Genomic DNA, 10,000 nt, shown 5'->3' with positions numbered 1-10,000 from the left:
ACAGAGGAAGAAGTTGGACTCTGAATAAAAGGACTGAGAAGTGAGAAGTGAAAAACGGATCTTTTTGAAAACGGACATCATAGAAATGTGCTCATGAGCTTCACACACTGAAGAGCAGAGTTACTCTCAATCATCTTGAACCACGGGCTCACAAAGACTTTCTAATAACATCCATGATCTATATTCTGCTTCTTCCAGAGAAAATCCACGCAGACATCTGGATTTAGATTCACTCGCTCACAAATCTGTGATCCACTTTCACCACGTCTCTCATCAGACCTGTAGTTCTCCCTCTCACAGCAAACAGGAACCAACGACCCGTAGAAGAATCAGCCGGTAGATAAAACACCTCCCGTCGACCTGCTGTGTATAAATACATGTGTACATATACATATATATACACACATATATGCAGGTGCAGCTGACAGCACCGTGCGTGACATTATGGAAATCGCCCTCATCATCATTCATGGAGGATTCACGCGGCGTCGTCTCCTGGAGGTCGAGCTCCGGCTGAGATACGACCAACAGTCTGTCCATGAATCTCCGTCTCTCAGCTCCACGGTGGAGTAGCGGTCAGTTTTGTCTTTGCATTGGCTTCGTGTGTAATCATCATGTGTTTGTTGTGAACACATCGGCATCAGTGTCAAACGCCCTCTTTGGTTTCCCATGAATCGAAATCCGAACACAAACTGTGCTTCAGTGGAGTCGCGTCATATCGCAGTTGAACACAAGGAGGTGAATAGTCTGAGATCTTGTCTCGAGGCCACACATGTTGAACTTGATGAAGGTGAGCACAATACGAAGCGGGAGAAGAAAGTGACGATCGATCCTCGCTGGGGTCAGTCGATGATGAGAAGAGCGTGATGTCGGACGTACAGTGAAATCGACCTCCTCTGTCAAAGGTCCTCTGTCTCCTGAAGGAGTCACATGATCAATACGTCCAGTGGCAGAGACTCGATAACCAGCTGAACGAGCTGGGGAGAGAAACCGCATCGTAGTTCACCATAATTCAATCTTTTGTGTGGAGACGCGCGATCGGGGGAACGGTGATGGACGCCACGTGTCAGGTGAGGAGGTGTGTCAATCCGTCATTAAAGGTGGTTTCCTCTTGGCTGGTTGGTTCAGCACATTAACACCTGCTGGCTCTAGTTTTCCAGCCGGCAGACGTCGAACCGCCGCAGCAGCAGAATGAGGAACGATGAGAGAACACGGCTAAAAGAAGGACGGTCACAACTGAGGGTAGAGAACACGCGGCGTCTCCTCATCAATCCACACAGACGGCCTGATGTTTTCATCTCGTCGTGGACGTCTGAGTCACCAGCTTCGTGCACGTCGTGATTTACTTTCCAGGTTTTTTTCGGGGCACCAGAATTTGAAATGCTCATGAGAACAGATTCACTGAGACGTGAGCGCAGAAGAACCAGGACGACGAGCGACTGGTGGCTTGTTGTTCGAGGGAGAACACAGACATGAGCCCGACGAGTGAGCCGAACTTCGAAGATGCAATAACGGCTCCATCAGTTTTCCTGCTCTGCAGTTTGGTTCGTACCGAACACAGACTCTCAGGTTTGGATGCACAGGCACGAGATCTACAGAGATCAACATGTTGGCAGCAAAGCACCGCGGCTGGTCTCCTGCTGACAGACAAACATACGATGAGTACGGCACCAAGGCACAGGATGTCAGGATGTCAGCAGAGCCACGACTGCTCCCTCGTCTTCATCGTTCCATAAGCAGCTGAAATACATTGTGCAGCAAACTGTGCAGGAACTCACGGTCTGCACAAACATATACATCTTCCAATTCGTCCCCCTTTCCATCATAATCAGTGAAGTAGGTGCAGAGTCGTGTTGGACAGCAGAGCCGGTCATGAGGATGAATATTGATGAGTGATCTGTGAATGTGTGCAGGCAGCTGAAAGGACTCTAACAAAGACGTGGCACCAGCAGAGAGAGAGAATCTGTCTGATGGAGAACATGAAAACACACACACACATATTGTATATATGTCTTTTCAGAGCCAACACACAGACACTGGACAGAACTACAGCACGAGACTGGGCCTCCGAGTCCAGAGACTCCATGAGGACCAACGCTGCAGCAGCAGGAGGGCGAGGGGAGAGTAAAGCTCCGGAGGGAAGAAGAACATATCAGGGAAGGAAACGATGGACAAGAGGATGTGCCAAATGGACAGAAGAAATTCGTCAAAAGGATGTGAAGCGTTAAGTCGTTCACGGGGAGCGATTGTACTAAACGACACATATCGAGTCACATTAAGTTCTGCTGAGAGGGGAAACAAGTACAGTACAACCCATGGTACTGCTCATGACGATGAGCTGAGGCTGAGAACAAGAAGCAGCTCAGGAGGACACAACACACAACCCTGGTTCATTAGAACGATCCTGTGGATCGACTGTGACACAAGAGGGAGGATGACGTTTCTCAACACCAAGAACACCAAGTGTAGACTAACGAACGTGGGTGGTTGGACTCAGGAGTACACACCTCTCAGGACGGGACGACGCAGTACAGCCATTCTGCTATTGGACTGGCACCGTACTGATTCTTCTTCTTGTGGTTTAATGGCGGGTGACACCTACAGTAGCAGTCAAGGTGCATTACCACCACGGACATCCTGGCATTTGGACCGGGGCGTGACGTGAGGGGGGCAGATTGTTCACCAGTAAAATGATTTCTTTTTAACGATGTATTGAAAAGCTCCTCTCTTATTAGATTGAGCCTCTACTTCCTGAAGCTCATTCAGTTTGACGTGATTGGATCAGAATGGTGCTGATGTAAACCTGTGGTTTGTATTGGACTTCTCACTTTACACTGTAGGAGAGTAAATGATAGGAACCCCTGGGTAAACTGGAGCTGTTAGTGAAGTGTCATTGTAGAATAGTCAACAGAGCTCTGCTGTTCCAAACAGGAGATCAAACTGTGGTAGAAATCTGAGTTGAGAGGATTCGCTCGGCACGTCGAACGTATCGGTCGCTATCATCAAAACGTCTCAAATCTTATCGAACGACTCGACCGTAAACCAGATTATCGCTCATGGACGGATGATCGATTGAGATCTGAGGACTTTGTAACCTCCACCAAGGACGTTATGTTGTCATCCCCTGGTTGGTTGGTTGGTTTCGGACAATGTGGAGGATCCAGTCAAAGTGTTAGAGGAAATGTGAAGCTGAAATCATGTGGATTCATTATGGTTTGTCTTCATCCTTCTGCAATGAGATTATAATTTCATTGTTTTGTTGGTTTAGCGATGAAGCCTGACTGAGTTGAAGTGGACTGTTGGTCCTCTGCAGGTTTGTGCTCTACTATAGACTATAGGTCTACTATAGACTATAGGTCTACTATAGACTATAGGTCTACTATAGACTATAGGTCTATAGTTGTGATGATGTTACTGCTGATGTGCCTGAAACATAAAGACTTAACATCACATCCTTTTGACTTCCTCCGTGATCAGTGGTTGGTATAATAAATGTCACAATGTGAACAGGAAACTCGAAAGGCAGCATTTGCCCACAGAACATTGTGCACTGGACACAAATGAGAATAAATGAGTCTTGTTAAGACTCTTCTTCTTTTGAAAGACTGCGTCTGTTAGAAGGAGAAATTAAAAACCAGAGATAAGTACGAACCTAATTGCTTCATGAAGCTGAATTAAGGAACCAACATCTTTTCTGCGGCCGCCGCTTTCTTACCCTTAATAAAGTGAAGGCGTCTTCTCTGAGCACACGCGCGTGTGGTGTCTGTTTGAGGAGCCGGTTAATCTCCAGACCAGCGGGTCGATTCCCTGTCAAACACCGACGACTAAACCTTTGAACGCTCTGCTACAGATCTATCACTCCTCTTGATTACTTCAGGTAAAGTAGAAATCCATAACAAGGTTGAAAGCAAAAGCTTCGTCCTTCTTTGAACACACGGAAAATGCAGCAGAAAGTCCAGCACTTGTCTTAGACCTGATTCTGATGCTAGAAAACACATTCATAGAGGAGCAGGACGACTTCCACGCTTTCATGCTGCTCACACACCAAACACAAAATGGTTATTCGAATCACATTTATTACGAGTTTGGCCGCAGGAACTTTAGCATTTACTCGTGCGAGTAAACACAACCTGCAAATATCCACCCGTTCTCCGTCAGACCTCGGTGACGTTGGGAGGATCTCAGCGCTACCTGGCTTTCACGACAACGCGCCAAGCTACTACAGCGTTATTCGCTTCTACTCTAGTCTTTGCATCGACTTTGAATGTAATCTCGCATTTGCTGTTAGGGTGAAATCCACGATAGTTTAGTTGAATGAATATTTTCACTTAAATGAACGTAGTATGTTATTTCATTTGAAGTATATGAATCTACAGGAGTACAAACATCCTCAACGTCACCTGTACAGTGGAATGATGGATGTTGCTGTTCAATTGTGTTTCAAAATCTTTTGCCTCCTGGAAAAATACAAAAAGGTGATTCAGTCACAAATGGAAAGTTGCGGCGTAGAGTTATTCAGCTTTAAGGCCATTAGGCCTCCAATTCTGAAGTTAATCTTTCACCTTTCACTGTGGGAGAGGGGAAGAACGGAATGCTGATGTTTTCACATTACCTCAGAGGATGAAAAGCTCTGTGGCTGATGGATGGAAGATTAGAAGGTAATGGGAGAACATTAAAGTAAGAAAGAATGGCTCTCAGGAGGGCACATACGTCCACCGAGGCCCAACAGTCCTCTTAAATGCAATGAAGATAAATTAAACCAACCAAAAAAATGAAATCATAAGCTTATATCTCATAATCCGTGAAACTATATATTGCAATGATAAAGAAATTGGATCTGCACCAAAATGTAATGGGTTCTTTCTTGGCCCATGTTCCACCAACTTCTGTAGAAATCCGTTCTGTAGTTCTGGTGTAATCAAGTATCGTCCCACTGTGATGTCACAGTTATCGTCTGTTTGACTGTAAATGAACCATAATGTACAAAATGAAGAAGACTTGAAACTAGAGACTGAACCATAAACTCCTCAGGAAAATGTTTTACTGTTCTCATAGAGGCGCCCTCTGCTGGTCAGGACACAGAATACAGGCTTCAGCGTTAGCTCCACTTTCTGGACTCGGACTCTACGTCCATTTTTTCCTAAACAGTCTGTGGTTCATATACGGCCCGACTGATGTGAAAAACAAAATCTACTTAGCCGAGGTAAAAATTTCGGTGTGATGTCAGAACATTTATTCCGTCTTGTTAGCGGCGGTGAAGCCCCACTTTTGACGTCGCGGATGTGGAGACGTGGAGAGTGGCGGCGGCGGTGCAGGTGTTCCTGCCCCTTCTTCACCTCCCGGTTATGATAGCAACCGCGGAGTCTTGCAAAATCAATGAAGAAGCCCCGCCGGCCTCAGTGGACGCACTGCAGCCCAAACACAAAGAGTCCAACTGTGCTCCAGTGTTTCTCTGCTGCGCCGCCACACCTCCAGAAAGCAGTTGTAGATCAATAGTAATTTCTTTTCCCTCTAACATTTCTCCGTGTGACCCGCAGCTCCCAGAATGCCATCCAGGGAAATGAAACTCATTGTTGCGTGGCCCTGGAACCCTTTTATACCGGTGACAGGAGTTCAGCAGGGACCTCGGGTCCACTCCGGTTCAGGCTCAACGGAGAGCGGCTAAAATGGAAATGATGTCAGAAACCCATTAGTCCCACAAATACACACATGTGCATATACACATCAACACGTATGAGCCATCAGCTGCACTGAAAAACGATTGTCTTCACAGGCAGGAGGGAGTGAAGAAACACCCGTCTGTGGGGAAACATGGCAGCTCGAGGTTTCAGGTAATTCATGTTGAACAGAGCGACGCTGTGAAATCATCTGGATTAAAGAAAGAACAAGCTTGATACGAGCAAGTTGGACCAGATTCGCAGGTTCAGTGGAGAGCTAAACATTGTTGGAGACTCTTTCTTTATTAATCTTTATTGCTTTAAGTTGGATGAGAAGCTCCATCGAGTGCCTGTTCAGTTTATTTGAAGACTAGGGCCAGTAGCTAATTAGCTTAGCTTAGCATGAAGCCTGGAAACAGGGGTACCGTTGCCGGACTCTATCCAAAGGTTCTACCTTCTCACAGAGAGTTCAGCATCTGCTCCAGGAACTGCAATGGGAATAATCCAATTTAATCTCATGTTAGTCAAGTACTTTTCTTTTATCCTTTTCCTGCTGTTGAGGACTAATGCACGTGTCCGTCGTGGCCTTGTTGTGAAAGGACAATAACATGTGAACAGAAACGAAGTTAAGTCTCCACGTGTTGAGACAAAACATTGTACGAATCCAACCCAGGCCCCAAGAACGAGACGGTAAATCAATGAGGGACTGATTGAATTTCCTGGTAACAGCTGGAGCGAGGCGTATTGAGCTGCAGGCGCTGTCGCACGTGTGTCACCTGTGATCATCCTTAAGACGCCGCGGGTCGAGTCCCGGGAGAGACGCATGTGGAAATAAATACACCCGCTCAATGTTGATCACTGAATCCAGAGGGTAAGACCCTGAGGAGCACGTAGGTGAAGGACGACCGGAGCCCAACAAACCAAATGACGTCAAACTATATGTCGTCTAACGTTGAGCCTTTCAAACGCCGAGATATCAAATGTATTCAGACTCAATCTACTGAACCACACTTCATCAAACAGAAGGCGTCGTTCACTTTGAGCCTTTTAATCCTCTGAAACAAAACACAAGCGCTGGATTTCAATAGAAATTGGACAAAATACAATATCAGAAACAGGCTGATGAACTGGTGAAGCTGGAACATGTTCATCACAGACCAGTTTCCCTTTATTACAGCAACAGTAACAATGGATCCAGCAGCCAATCGCAGCTGAGAGGCGGGGCTCAGGTCGCCGGCAGATCACAGGGCTCGCAAACAACCAATCACACTCATATTCACTCCCAGCTCCAGCTGACCTGAGCTGCATGTGTTGGCACTGGGGACAAACCCCCCACGGGGACACATGCCACCAGCCGGTCGAGTTTCAAACCCCGAGTCGTCGCGTCTCTGCCCGTCACACACACGTGAAGCAAAGCACACGAGAACAGAAACTTCAATCACCGCGAACGGATCTGAGACTTCGCCTCGTCTCACTCTGGACGTTCATGAGCTCCGTCTCCGCCTGCAGACGTCGGTCGAGAGGCTTCAAAGCGTTTCCTTCTCCTCCCTCCCTCCGCCTCGGTCGAGTCTCAATCCCTGGAGAAGTGAAGCCGATGAAAGAGCTTTACCAATATTCAGATTATAGAAGACTCAAGAAGTGAGCGGCCAGAATAATACACTGAATAATAAATGAGTGGATTCAAAAAGCTATTATAAATTGACTAATCAACTCAACATATCAATTATGCATATACTATAATTTGGCCTGTCATAATGCTGATTGAACAAAATGATGTAAATGCGGACAAGTCAGGTGATAATTTAATAGTGATTAATATGCCCATTAACAGTACAGATAATAGACTGTACGTAAAGACGGACGACGTCACAGCTCCCCAAAGCATTATATGAAATATTATTTACATAATGATAAACACGGAAGTCACTGAAACTGTCAACAGGTTCCTGCCCTGAAATGAATCCATGCAAAATTCCCATAAGTGGGAAGACACACACACACACACACACACACACACACACACACACACACACACACACACACACACACACACACACACACACACACACACACACACACACACACACACACACACACACACACACACACACACACACACACACACACACACACACACACATTCTTTGGACTTCACAGATGTTTGACTTCCCCTTTGTTTTGAAAATGTGTTGCGATTGCTTTTTTTCTTTTTCTTCCTATCTTTAGTAACAAGGAGGGGAAATGTAATCAGGCGAGAAGGTGAGATGACAGAAGTAAATCATAATACTCCTCCAGCAGTGGCAGAGGAGAACAGAAGCACAACGTTCCTTTGTCCGAGGTTTCAAACCACGACACTCAAACTAACATCCACATCACTCTGAGGTCTCGGTAGGATTTCTTTATGAGAACTGTTTCAAATCCAGAAACAATTCCCAATCTTTCTTTCTTTTTCATTATTATCTCCTGCTAAACATTGGCCCCACATGTACATATAGTAAACATCCTCAGAGGCCACGGGTCAGTGTCACTGCAACATCTTATTAAATATGTACCTCCACCGGCCTGAGGCCCAAATGTGTGTTTGACATTGAAATGAAGGCAGGTCGAGTGTTTCACGTGTGTGTGTGTGTGTGTGTGTGTGTGTGTATTTACATAAACTACAAACGACTGAAACGCTGAATTTGTCTCGTCAGTCGTCCACTTCAGATGTACAGTCGACTGTGTCTGTTCCCACATGTACAGTCGGTGATGAACCACGAGTCATGTGACTCACAGTTTCCTCCTTGGTTCCACTGGGATCAGGTCACTGTAGATTCCTGTATCTTCCTCGTTATGTCACATGACCAACGAAAAGCCGCAGTTACCATCATTACTACCTGTGGATCTGTGGTGTCTCTCACACACACACACACACACACACACACACACACACACACACACACACACACACACACACACACACACACACACACACACACACACACACACACACACACACACACACACACACACACACACACACACACACACTCCTGGGTGTTCCCGCTGTTCGTCCAATGAGAGCTCAGAGGAACAAAGGCACCGAGGGGAGGAGCAGGAGGACGAGGAGCAGGAGGAGCAGGAGGACGAGGAGCAGGAGGACGAGGAGCAGGAGGAGCAGGAGGAGCAGGAGCAGGAGGAGCAGGAGGACAAGGAGAACTCAAAATGGAGGGGAGGCAGTGAAGAGGGGGGCGATCCCCAACTGTTACATTTCCATTCTGTGTGTGTGTGTGTGTGTGTGTGTGTGTGTGTGTGTGAGTGTGTGTGTGGGCGACACAGCATGGCAGCACATGATCCTGGTGGTTGCCGGGCGTTGGGAATGTCATGTCACACGACCCTCCTCCCCCTTTCACTCTGGATCAGCTTCAAAGAACCCCCCCCCCCCTCCTCCCGCCCCCCCCCCCTCCCACCACCAGCTATATCTCGTCTTATCTCCTGTTGCTCCGAGGTGAAACGCATCATATTTAACATCTATGTCGTTCTCTCTCTCTCATCCTTACATCATCAACCCCCCCCCCCCCCCCCGTCCGGGAGTATTATCCCATTTGCAGCGACATGCGTTCATCTCTTCCTTTCGTCAACTGGGATTAGAAGTGGAGCACCTGCTGCGGCGCCGCCCCGGGGGCACGAGGGACCCACGCGCTGCTCCTCCAATAAAAGTTGTGGGAGGAGAAATGGAAAGACGTGGATGTGCTCAACGTTCTTCCAGGGAAGCGAATGATCATTGTGAAGTTATCATCTGTATTCTAGGGATGTTGTCCGCCTCCCAGGAAACGTTGCGTTTCCACTGGAAGAGTTTTTACACCAAATAAAACCACTGGGGGAAATATCCCCGATCTCCGTCAATAGAGGCGGAGAACTTGTGTTTGCTGGTTTGATAAATTATACTAGTCTGGATTGCAGGTCCTCAAACGTCCCTCCAGGTTGTCCAGGGTTTCCTCCTCGCTTCTCCTCCTCCTCCTCCACCTCCACCTCTCCTCCTCCACCTCTCCTCCTCCTCCTCCACCTCTCCTCCTCCTCCTCCACCTCTCGTCACTCCGTCTCTCGTCACTGCGTCCCTCCTCCTCCACCTCTCCTCCTCGCTTCTCCTCCTCCTCCTCCACCTCTCCTCCACCACCTCTCCTCCTCCACCTCTCCTCCTCCACCTCTCCTCCTCCACCTCTCCTCCTCCACCTCTCGTCACTCCGTCTCTCGTCACTCCGTCTCTCGTCACTGCGTCCCTCCTCCTCCACCTCTCCTCCCCCTCCTCCACCTCTCCTCCCCCTCCTCCATCTCTCCTCCTCCTCCTCCACCTCTCCTCCTCC

General features: G+C 47.6%; 1 protein-coding gene and 1 long non-coding RNA gene across 2 annotated transcripts in view; one reads left to right on the top strand and one right to left on the bottom strand.

Moving 5' to 3' along the window:
- Positions 1–10,000, bottom strand: part of kcnh3 (potassium voltage-gated channel, subfamily H (eag-related), member 3) — a 75,941-nt gene that overhangs the window by 50,522 nt on the left and 15,419 nt on the right. The window lies entirely within an intron of this gene.
- On the top strand, positions 6,794–8,219 carry LOC118282856. Its single transcript, XR_004784363.2, has 2 exons — positions 6,794–7,295; positions 7,884–8,219. It is a non-coding gene; the product is annotated as an uncharacterized LOC118282856 (long non-coding RNA).

The sequence above is a fragment of the Scophthalmus maximus genome, chromosome 14 (genome assembly GCF_022379125.1).
Source record: "Scophthalmus maximus strain ysfricsl-2021 chromosome 14, ASM2237912v1, whole genome shotgun sequence".
In the NCBI taxonomy this organism is placed as follows: Eukaryota; Metazoa; Chordata; class Actinopteri; order Pleuronectiformes; family Scophthalmidae; genus Scophthalmus; species Scophthalmus maximus.
Note: the sequence above shows the minus strand (reverse complement) of the source record. Positions and strands in the feature narration are given on the sequence as shown.